The 12080-nt window shown below is 38.3% G+C and overlaps 1 long non-coding RNA gene across 1 annotated transcript in view; it reads right to left on the reverse strand.

The window, feature by feature from the left end:
- Positions 1 to 11517, reverse strand: part of LOC103903204 — a 22762-nt gene extending 11245 nt beyond the window's left edge. The window contains exon 1 of the long non-coding RNA XR_657845.2: positions 11216 to 11517. This is a non-coding gene — a long non-coding RNA (uncharacterized LOC103903204). The remainder of the gene's footprint in view (positions 1 to 11215) is intronic.
- Positions 11518 to 12080: the final 563 nt, after the last annotated feature.

The following is a 12080-nucleotide window of genomic DNA, read 5'->3' on the forward strand; positions in this document are numbered from 1 at the left end:
AAATATAATATATTAATTAATATTTCTATAATTATTAATATTAATAGACCATATTAAAACATACAAAATTAAAAAACAATACAATCAATATTTATATTAATATAAAAGGTCAGAAACTGAAAAGGAAAGAAGTGTTGCCATCTAGCTCAAAGACACATATCTGCTCTGAAGTCCAGAATGATGGATCGATCCAAAGACAGCTGGTGCATGACAGCAAAAGGTGAAAACTATATCTTACTAAGATTATGGTGAACCATCAAGCCGAGCCAGCTGAAGTAGATATAACTTTTTGTAAAGAAGGAACAAAATTATCTGAATCAGAGGACTGAATGGTTTTACAGAGATGTTAAATGGGCATATGTTGGGAGAGGAATTTTGAAACTACTCAGCAGGTTCATGGAATGAGCTGGGGATTTGATAGAGAAAGTAGAGGATGCAACAAAAGAACGTTTTCTTCTCCTCACTGCAGAGTAACTGACAAAGGCTGAATGCAGCTTGAGCAATGGTGATCCTGAATCACTGAGGTAGAAAGAAAAATAAGGAAAAAGTGTAATAAACCCAGCAGGCTTAAGAAGACAGACTTCCATAAACTCTGGGGAATGGGAAAGTAACATCCCCCTCAGAGAAAGTCCAAGGCAAAAACAAGTAAAGGAGAGTTGACAGTTTCTTAAGGAAATAATATTAAGTATAATCCCCAGCTATATTTTGGGAACTGGATGGAGCATTCCCAGGATTGAACATAGGTATTTTTTAGATCTTGTAGAGCGTGACTGAGGGTTCAGAAGATGGGGAAAGGGCAAACAGATCCACCTTTTTCTTTTTAAGTGTGAGATGTGAAAATTATGCAGTCAGCTAAACTGTAATTCATTGAAAAATACTGCAGCAAATAATTAAGCTAACTATGTATAAACTAATAGAATGTATAGGCAGATAGAATTTGACAGGAAGATGAGTAACTCCCAATACGCTTTTGTCAAAAAATTTGACTCTTACTGTTTTAATTAGAAGCACAACTAGTTTTGAATTTCTGCAATCTGTTACTGCAAAGATATAATGTGTAGTGTCCAGAAAGACAACTACATCTGCCATTGGACGATATGGCACATTAACACAAATCATGTTAAAAGTGACAATGTATTTACGTATGTGAATTAATGGTTTTGTTCATTTCCTAATATTTACTGATCTACTCCCTAATACTGACACTATAGAGCATCTTTTTGATTATCTAAATAAATTGCCCATCAACAGATGAGAGGAAATCAGACCTTTTTTTTTCACCAATAATATACACTCCCAGAAAAGGATTGAGTATGTTGGCAAAGACAGAGAGAGAAAGTTTATTGGGGTAATTTAGTTGAGAAAGAAATGACTGTTCTCAGGGTTGTCTTACACTTTATGAGCAAAAGCACTTGGATTTTTGATTATCTAAATAAATTGCCCATCAACAGATGAGAGGAAATCAGACCTTTTTTTTTCACCAATAATATACACTCCCAGAAAAGGATTGAGTATGTTGGCAAAGACAGAGAGAGAAAGTTTATTGGGGTAATTTAGTTGAGAAAGAAATGACTGTTCTCAGGGTTGTCTTACACTTTATGAGCAAAAGCACTTGGAGTAGATAAATGTGTATATCTTTGAATGCAAGAAAAACATGTGCATGGAAATTCCTTGCCTGTTAATGCAAGAAGTTAAGCATTTTGACTATAATCCACTGAAAGACAACTGGAAGGGACACAGACATTTATATAGTAAACCAGAACAATTGAAAAGAAATAATATATATAGTCTAATAAAAGTTTGTATTACTGCCAAGAAATAAGTGTTCATGCCAAAAATGTTCTGGAGCACAGCTGCCAAAAAAAGGCTGAAAGCATTATGAAACACACTAAATCTATACATAGACAGGGCTTAGAGAAGAAAAAAAAAAGTATATTTATTCTTAGGATTCAAGTATTTCAAATCATTACAGTTATTTTATGCACAATAAGCAAGGCTCTGAGCATGCTGGCAAGCATTCAACAAAACATTCATGTTGCTTAAGGAGCATGTTGGTCCTTTAAATTCAGGAGAAAGGCTCAAAAAGCCATGTTTAACTTGAGTGTTTGAGACAAGCTAAACATCCAAAATGACACAAAATCTTCCATGTGTTGTTGGACATGGCTTAATAACGCTCCTGTCATTGCCAGGCCAACTCAGTCAGCTTCTGATGAAGGTGATTTGAGATGCACAGATCAGGGGATCCCACATCCTGGGATCTGTCTTGAAAAAGATGAAAAATGGGTTGCCATTGCTGCCATGTGGCTTGTAAATGAGAACCTCCATGAGGAAGCTGGAGGCCCTTAGGAAGCCTTCCCAGCCTGCAATTTCCAAAACGGTACTCTAACCACCAGGTTCTGGGGGTTGCATCATGAATTTTTAGCTTTCCTCTTGTAGTTAGTCCATTCAGTGGCCAAAAATATCAAGATCCAGGGATCCAAGAGGGGACCTGGAAACCAAAGGCCAGTGACAAGGCATGATGATTGGGAGATGGAGCTGCCATTTTCTGAGAAGAGGCTAAAGGGCTGGGGCTCTGCTTCAGAGCAGAGAGGGCTGAGGGATGACGGACTGAGGCTGGAAATTCATGAAGGCAGAGGGTAAGGGGAATGCAGAACTGTTGTTTACCAAATCCCACAATACTGGAACCAGAGGGCACTCAATGACACTAGTAGGAGGTGAGCTTAAAATAGCTAGAAGAAAGTACTTCTTTACACAGCAGGTATCGAACTTTTGGAACTTGCTGCCATGGGAGGTTTTTTATGTTGATCTATGAAAAAGGATTTCAGACACGTTCTCCTCCTTATTCCTTCTTGTGGGCTGGCTAAAGCGTCTTGGTGCTCAAATCCCTTGTGACACCTGATGCAGTAGCCTAACCTTCCTCTGTCTGATTGCCGCACAGCGTCTTCAGCTCTTACCTTGACATTATGAATTCAGTGTCTAGGAGTGTGCTCTTAACTTTGAAGCATTACAGCACTATCTGCCACAGTGTCTGACAGTTTTTGTTCAGTATCTGCCTTTTTGCCTATGAAGATACACAACCAGGCACGTTAATTTCTTTTCCAGGAAAGCAGTTTAATGTGCGTAGCATTCTCGTGCTTCCCTGTGAAATAGGATGCAGCAAATATGCTCGCAACACTTGGGAAAGAGAGGTAAATCACAAATCTGTGTGATAGGTGGTTTAATATAGGTGGCAGGAGAGAGAAATAACTAGAAATTGTGATTTGCAAGCTGGTCATTTTAGTAATGGTACGGTCTCAGATTACAGCAAGACTAAATGGGAATTCCTCTTCTACCATTAATAAAGCATGAACTTCTGAGTATAACACCTTCTGTTTTTGATGGGGTGTGAAGTTTATAGTTAACTTTCTTCGTTACTTCTCCCTTTATCACAAAATACATTGAAGAGAGAATGTAGCTTCACATTTTTTTGGCCTGCAAGCAAGAGAGGAAAAGTGACCTCTGAACTAATTTTGTTTCTTCATTATTGCTGATCCTAAACATACAAATCTGTGAGACAGATCCAAGCTGAAGAAATTTATATTTGTTTTCAAAAGACAAGCAATTTTCCTTATTCTTGTATCTTTTTCACAATTAAAAATTGTTATCTGAAATTAAGGTCAATAATAAACATCAGAATAAAAATAATTATGATGGTGGTGTCATGACATCTTAAATTCTAATTTCAATTTTAACCAGCCCTTTAATAAAATCTACATTGATGTTAATGGCTGAAGAAGGGCAGAGAGAGGATTCAAGTATTCTGCACAGTAAAGAAATAATTAAGTAATAATGAAAATAGTATGATTGAAACCAGTAGTTCTTTCTTCTACAAAGCCCTGGCTAGTAACATGGTGCTGGCTCACTTCATTTCCAGCTGCTAGATTTCACTAAAAGAAGCTAAAAATAAATTCAATACTTTCCTAAAATGACTTTCCCATGTAAGCAAGTGCTGCAGTTGCCATAGGGATGTTATAGCATCACAAATGTTCACATAGTGGTAAAGCACTTCACATAGTGGTAAATAAGCACGCTGGTGGGCAAGTTGTCCATTTGAGCATGTCTCAAAGAAGAAATCTCTAAGACTATATTTTGGGGAGGGGCAGGGGGGGGTGTTAAAAAAAAAGGAACCGTTGGTTTAGTCTGCAATAGTGCAAATCACTGAATGTAGGTTTTTACAGGTGTGGGCATCTGTGCAGCTGCAAGACACATATTGCCTATGCTGAGTGCTGTAGCACCTAACCTGTAGGAGCTACACCTTCCATTGAAAAGGGATACAAATGTTGAAAATATCTGTAAATTCTGTGAAAATGAAAACATCATTGTGTTCTTGCATTTACCATTTGTTCTGTGAGCCTGGAGCTGTCCAGCCTGTCCTTATTTTCCCTTCTCCTTTGTAATGCATTATGTGACTGAATTCTGGTAGTACAATTTTTGCCCTATACTATCCATTTCTTTTGAAAGTTAATACAAATAAACACAAAGATGCTTAACAAACCAATGGACTTCCTTTCCAAAGTTTCTTCATAATGTTCTACATCATAAAATTTCAAAGGTCAGATGATATAAATAAACAGTGACTTCACTGAAGTTGATACTGCTGTCCTGATTTACGGCAAGTAGTAATCTAGACCCAGCACTCAAGCTTTTCATTCTGTGCTCAACCCAGAATAGAAAGCAAATGGCTGGATAACAAATACCATGGAAACAAGAAAAAAAAAAAAAACCAAACAAATCCTATAAAGAATCAATTTGGGAAAAAAGAAGAAAAGCCAGATTGTCTGTAGTTAAAATAGAATTCACTGGGATTCTGCAACAAGATCATTTAAATACAAAATATTATGATAGTTTCTACATATTTTTTTTGTATGTGCCTTCAGTACATGTCTGAGGGCTTTTTCTTTTAAGGCTGACAGTTTTACCAGTCTTACCAAGTCATTACCAACTTGCTGTTCTGAACCCAGTTTCAAAGTGGTCCCTTTCCCAGTCAGCTCTTTCCCATTTGCTGGATCAAGCCCTCTGGATTACCCTTTCACAACACTGTTACACCTCTGCTTTGAACCCATACTCACTTGTTTCCTCAGATAAATAGTTAAAGTGTAGGTTTCCCTCTGAAGTGTGCCCCATCTACTTTGCAGTATATGTACAGCTACAGAGCGAGTAGTAGAGCTCAGGCTGGTCAAGGATGTTGACCAGTAAACATTCCCTCTGTTTACTCATTCCTGTCTGGGATTTAACCTACACTACATTTATGGCTCCATTTTACAATATTAGGCCCATAGCAGAGGACAAGTGCTTGAACATAACATCTACATCCCAAAGTAGTGCTCTATGAGCAGACCATATCAGGTTTCATGTTAACCCCAATGTCAGGACAGAATTAAATTAGAAGTATCATCCACCATCTTCCCTGCTATATCTCAATTAAACTAATATTATTTGGGACCATGTGGCTGGCCAAGTGCAGCAGATGCAAACAAACCCTCTAGAGTTGGAATCAGTGCAAAAAATAACCATACTAACTTGAAAATTTGAGATTTTTCTCCAGCCTTTCTGTGTCCGGTGTTCAGAGCCTAATGGTTAGGAAGGAATGAGTCTTAACAAGTGGATATCTAAATGGTACTTTGTCAGATTATTACCAGGGCTGCTAGAACCCCACAAAGCAGTCTGGATTTGGAGTGGGATACGAGTCATCTCTCCAGCTTCTAACAAAAAAGATTTGTGTATTACATTAGTCACCTAGATTCCCTTTATGGTCAACAGGGAGAAATGACATTAGATAGGCTGAATTAATCTGATTAATTTAGATGTACTCAAGCATGAGATAAATAAGGTGAACTGTGCTCTGGATATGCCTATTTATTTCCTTTAGTTGTAATGGAAACTTAGAATAAACAACTCAGATGTGTACATTTCCATGACAGATGTCTACATTTGAGCAGACAAAAATCACCTTGGCTGCTCATACTGTCCTTACAAGCAGTCAGCATTCACTCTGAGCTTAGCTCGCCTGCAGTTACCATGCTCCTTTGTAGAAGACAATGCCAGAAATTGCCTTAGAAGGATCTCAGAAGCCTTGCAGGCAACCACTGGTAGCAAAGGCACGTGTGGCAGCTGAAGACTACAAAGTATGATAGCGTCCACTCACACACCGTGTGTGCTGGATGCACAGAGAGTGCTGCCTGTCAGCTCTGGGAATACCATCAGGGTTGCCTCTTACTCTACTCCAAGTGCCTCTGGTGGGCAGGTAGCATTAATGGACAGCCATTGCAGTGTACATGGCAGGAGAAAGGCAGTCCACAGTCTGTATGGGTATCCTTTTCATCAGGGTCTAGTGCCCCTTGCGTCACCTCTTGCTCTCTATCTCATTCCCCTGTTCATGTCCTTCTGCTTTAATAGCCAGTCGCCCAGCAAGAGACATCGTGCCTGTTGCTGACATAGTGACTCTCTTGAGAGATGCCAGTATGTTTCTCCATAAATACTTTAGTATTTTATACACAATGGAATAGCATCAACAGAATAGCTGGAGAACACTTTCCTCTAGAACAGCCCATGATGTAGTCTTATCAGGCATGGAAAGGTGGGATTTTAAGCAAAAAGGGAATCAAATACTTGTCTCCCACCCTCTCTATTCTAGGCAGTGAGCTATTGCTCAAAAGCAATAGTCCGCCTTTCTGCCCATATTTATTAAGATTGTGCTTTGTGTCTTTCATTTTATCACAAGTGGCTGGAAATGAAATATTCTGGAAATGGCAGAAAAAGTTGGTTTCAATATTTCTGAACTATTTCTTTCAACCCAGCATGAACTCTATTCAAAAAAGGATTTTGTAAGCTTTGCTTTTGGCTAAAATTATAAGAAGATACTGACCTAAATGTACAGTGATTATTGGTTGTCCCAGAAGCATGCTTTTCAGTAAAAAAGGTACTTGAAAAAAATATGATCCAGCTGTCCTGTCCCTCTAACTGTCTAGTACGATGGACTAATGAGCAATATGATCCAATATTTAGACTGAAGGTAGAGCTGATTTTTATAGCACTGGAGAAGATCCCAGAGTGGACAGAAAAGCAGAACAGACCCTTGTATAGACTTTAGTGTTTTGAAAAGCCAGGAAGCATACTGCAGCAAGTGGTCCAAAAAGTCTCATGAAATTATGTGAAGCTGTTTCTGAGGCTTGATCCATTGAAAAATTTTTGGAAGTAACACTAATCTGGAAGAAAAATAGTGTTCAGATAGGTGTCAGCTTCCATATTTTATTACATTTTTGTGTATATATATATACAGCTTATATATGTATAACTACATATATAGTTATATGTACAGTTTTATATTAATCATGACTAGAAAATTTTGCCTTATGTCATGCACACTCTCTTTCTGTTTATATGTATACATATCTGTATGTATAAATATGCACACACACATGTATAAATATATATATTCAGCATAAGAAAGCTGGGTTTTCCAGTTTTGACCAAATACACTGAATACATATGAAAGTATATACAATCAGTACAGACTGACTATATATATGTTAGAGTGGCCTTTGTAATGTTTTTTTAAGTAACACATCTGGAAGAAAAATAGTGTTCAGATAGGTGTCAGCTTCCATATTTTATTACATTTTTGTGTATATATATATACAGCTTATATATGTATAACTACATATATAGTTATATGTACAGTTTTATATTAATCATGACTAGAAAATTTTGCCTTATGTCATGCACACTCTCTTTCTGTTTATATGTATACATATCTGTATGTATAAATATGCACACACACATGTATAAATATATATATTCAGCATAAGAAAGCTGGGTTTTCCAGTTTTGACCAAATACACTGAATACATATGAAAGTATATACAATCAGTACAGACTGACTGTATATATGTTAGAGTGGCCTTTGTAATGTTTTTTTGTGGTGTTTAAAAGGCACTCTGATTTGAAGGTTATGAATCAGGTGAGCCTTTTATATAACAAAATAGAGAAGGGAGAAGCCAGGAGAGACCTCTGTCAGATGCTTTCCCAAATGTCTCTAACAGCAGCGACTGAATCTTCTCCGTTCTGGGGAGCACTGGAGTTACACCTCCAGCTTTTGCTGACACAGAGACTTCTGTTTCCACTTTGTTGGCATGAAATGCAAGATGGCAATCAGGTGGGGATAAAAATGTAAATATTAAATTAATGTTTCATTTTTATTGTGTTTGTGTTAGTTGTTTACAAATAAATAGATAACTGAATAGAAACACAGTTAATCAGTTTAATATGCATGAGCACATACCTCAATTTACAGTACTGTCTGTATCAAGGTATGAGAGTGAGTTAGTGTCATCAAGGCAATTGCGCACTGAGGCTGAGTTACACACCCCAGTAGCAGAACTAAAAGAAAAAGCTCCTTTGAAATGGCAGAAATGTGTTGCAGTCACAGCAGGTTGTCCAAGTTGTGCAAGATGTGGAGGGATGAACCAGTTCTGCTGACAAGCAAGCCCCTGCATCCTAATTCAGCCTCTAGCTAAACTTCAGTCAAGTTCCTCCCTGTTCCTGACGTGTGAGGTATGAGAGTTTCTTATACTGAAGGCGGTCACTGAGGAGGCTGCTGGACAGGACAAACTGCCAGTGGCTGCCCCATATTAACCCTTTCCACTACTGGATTTACTGACAAGCCAGCAAGCAGTGGAAATTTTTCTGCACTCAGATAGACAGGAACAAACTCCTCAGCTGGAAAACCTAATCCCTTCTCCTGTCAGGGTACTCCAGAAAATCAACTGTCAAAATTTCCCCAGTCTGAAATAACGTTAGTAGGACCCCACATTTTCATAAAGACCTTTGTCTGTCCTCTTAGAGTTTATTTCTCCTCTCTCTCTGCCTCTTGTGCAATGTTTTTGCAAATGGATTAAATATTAGATTCTTGCCATAGTATATATGGGAGCCGACATATACTGAGCCAGCAGTACTTGCCAGATATATTATATGCCAGCTATCCCACATCAGATACACTGTGCTGGCAGGCATACTGTGCCAGCTTCTGACAGCAAATGCTACGCCAGCTTCTGCAGTTTCTGACCAGGTCAGCTGTGGAATTATAGAAAGTAAGGCTAGACATGACATTGCAAGTTGTGTAGTTTATCCCTCTACCCAAAGACAAGATCAGCTGCTTCTGAAACATTCCTGAAAGATGACCATCTTACTGGTTCCTAAAACCAAGCAGTGATAGTAATTCCACAATCCCAGGTTAAATTATTCTAGTAAATAACCATCAGACAGTTGGTACTGCTTTTTTATAATGTCTAATATAAATCTTCCTTGCTACAATTTATGCTTATTACCTCTAGTTCTGTTCTGAGAGAATGAGGAGCATAGTTTATATTCTTCTTCTTTGGCAGTTACCTTTAAAATATCTGAAGAATGTTACCCCATTTTCCTCCCACAACTCAGTCATCTCTTTTATAGACAAAATAAACATAATTCCTCTGGTCCTTCTGTACAGGTCTTATTCTTTAGATTGCAGTTCATTCTCATTGCACACCCCTGGACTCTTTATGAGAGTTAAAGTAAAGGACAACCATTAAACAATATCAACTCATGACTTTGCTATAATCAGAGAATTTAAAATGAAAGCGCGAGGGTGAATTGTTATTTCTTTCCAGAGATGTAAAATAGTCTATTCTTTCATTTTTTCAATGAGATCTTTTACCTCTGCTAACCTGAGACAATTGTTGAGGTGCTTTGAAGGCAGTACCACCTTAGGCTCTATTTTGCTTGTAATTGTCATAGATGCAATTGTATAGATATCTGCCAAACTCTCTGCAAGGAAGGTATGACCTCATTACACTGGGAAGAAAAGAGCACACATGGTCCCTTAATCTAGTAATAGATATTGATATCTCATTGATACTATTTTACATGGAGGAAATGTATTTCTTTGTGTTTGAAAAGATCACTGTGAGAAACAGCTGTATAATTCAGAGGTTGTTTGAGAACCCTTATTTGCCTGGTCTGCTGCTGGAGGGCTGTGACAAGTTCCTTACAGGTCTCACGCTTCCTTAAGTCGACACTCTTTGAGCCACTTTTAGTTGACTGAGTGGTGATGTCACCCCATCAGATTGAGATAATTGTAATGCACCAAGAGGGGGAATCTGCAGAGACTGCAATATGGAAGAGATTTTTCCACTCTGTTATTCACAGGGTGCTAGCATACACACTCTCATCCCTGGTATCCAACTTTGACTTAAGGGAGCAAGCACACAGCTTGAAACGTGTCCCCAGATCCCTGTCTGCACCCTGCTGCAATAACAATGCAGATACAAACAGGAACAGAGCATCCACCTGATGTGGCTCTGTGATATGTCAGCAGTTGGAGCAGTGGTTGAAAAAGCACAAAACACCACAAGCCCCTCAGCTGAAGAAATCCTAACAGTGACCACACATGACTGCGGTACACACTGGAAGTGGCACAGATACAGATAATGTATGTGTCCGCAGCGACAGGCTTTGCAGGTAGGTTCAGTAAAACTGTTTAGACATGCCAGGAGCCCTTACTCAGCTGTAGATTGCCATGCTGATGTCTCCTAACAGAAGAGCCATGATGAGAAGCAACAGCAGTATATACCCTTTTCCCCTCACAAAGATGAAAAAGACACCTTTCAGGTGCTGAATATGAAATTTGTTTAGCTGTGTTTACTCTTCTCTTTGCCAAAGCCAAGTAATTTATTGAACAGACATAAACAACAGGTGTTCTTGATATCTCTTCTACATGCAACAAGGTCAAATGCCGTAAAAGCTCCAAATAATCCTTATTATATATTATGTCCTGTGCCAAAGCACTGTAATAAAAGACTGATCTGTGCATGGAGACAATTTGTATCTTTAGTCCCACTTGGACAGAAGGAAAAGATCTTTTCTCTCCTTATTTTTCCCCAAATTAAATGTTTTTTGAGAGGTTAGTGTATTTTTCAAACTTTCCCATCTTTAAAAACAAAACCTTAAAAACAAGAAAGGAAACAACATAAAATAAAAAATAATCCTTAATCAAAGGACTTAAATTTTAATTATTTTCTACTTTTTAGTTTTATTTTCCCAAGGTATTTCCCTCCCCAGCTCCCCACTGGTCAACGCTGCCGGGTGAAATGATTTTTCAGCAAATACAGTTCACTTCTGGATTAACAGTGTCTCTTACCTTTATGTAACAGTAAGGATGGCAGCTTGTCATTGAAACATTTGTTCCTTGCAGATGTTCCCTGCCACAGCTCACTTTCCAGTTCTGAATGTGCTGAATCTTTCTTTCCTCCTTTTCGGTCTGTGTGATTAGTACCATTATTCGGATATCTTTGGTACTGTTTCCTCTCCTTCTTTCTACATGTGCTGTCAGATGAGTGATGAGTTGGGTGCCTCCATGAGAAGTTTATTCCCATCTCTTCATTTTAAGTCATAACCACTGGTCTTGCCAGACCACAAAGCAAAGTTTTTCTGGGCTCTGCCTGACCAGCAATTCCAGGGTGTAATTTCACCACCTAAAGGGCAGGGAGGCAAAATAGTCTGCAAGAATCAACTTGCAGACAGGGAGTTTACATAAGTGCAGTGGATTGCCATAGTGCTGGAGATTATGCTAGCCTATAAAAGAAAATCTTAACCGTCACCACTGTAAACTACAGACACATTAATATTTGGTCAGTTGCTCTTTTGACTTATACAGAGAGGTTATTCAAGCATGTCCTAAAACTACTGCACATTTACTGAGGAAATTGAGGAAATAACCTGCATATTTGTCTCTGACACAAATAACACAAAGTATATCCCTATGAATCCCTTTTTCCACATTGCTAAAATGAATTGGCTCATTTGTTCCATATTTAAATTATTTGCCAAGCCAACACCCACAAGGCATGCCAATTGACACCAATCACAGTATTTTTTACGACAGTAAGTCTTTTCCGCTGAAATGTAAGCCAATCAGTAAAGTAGTAGCTAATAATACTGAATACTGCTTTGCAGTGCTTCATTGTCCATACAAAGAATCATTAGCAAACACAGAGTTTTATATT

The sequence above is a fragment of the Aptenodytes forsteri genome, unplaced genomic scaffold, assembly GCF_000699145.1.
Source record: "Aptenodytes forsteri isolate BGI_AS27 unplaced genomic scaffold, ASM69914v1 Scaffold53, whole genome shotgun sequence".
Classification (NCBI taxonomy): domain Eukaryota; kingdom Metazoa; phylum Chordata; class Aves; order Sphenisciformes; family Spheniscidae; genus Aptenodytes; species Aptenodytes forsteri.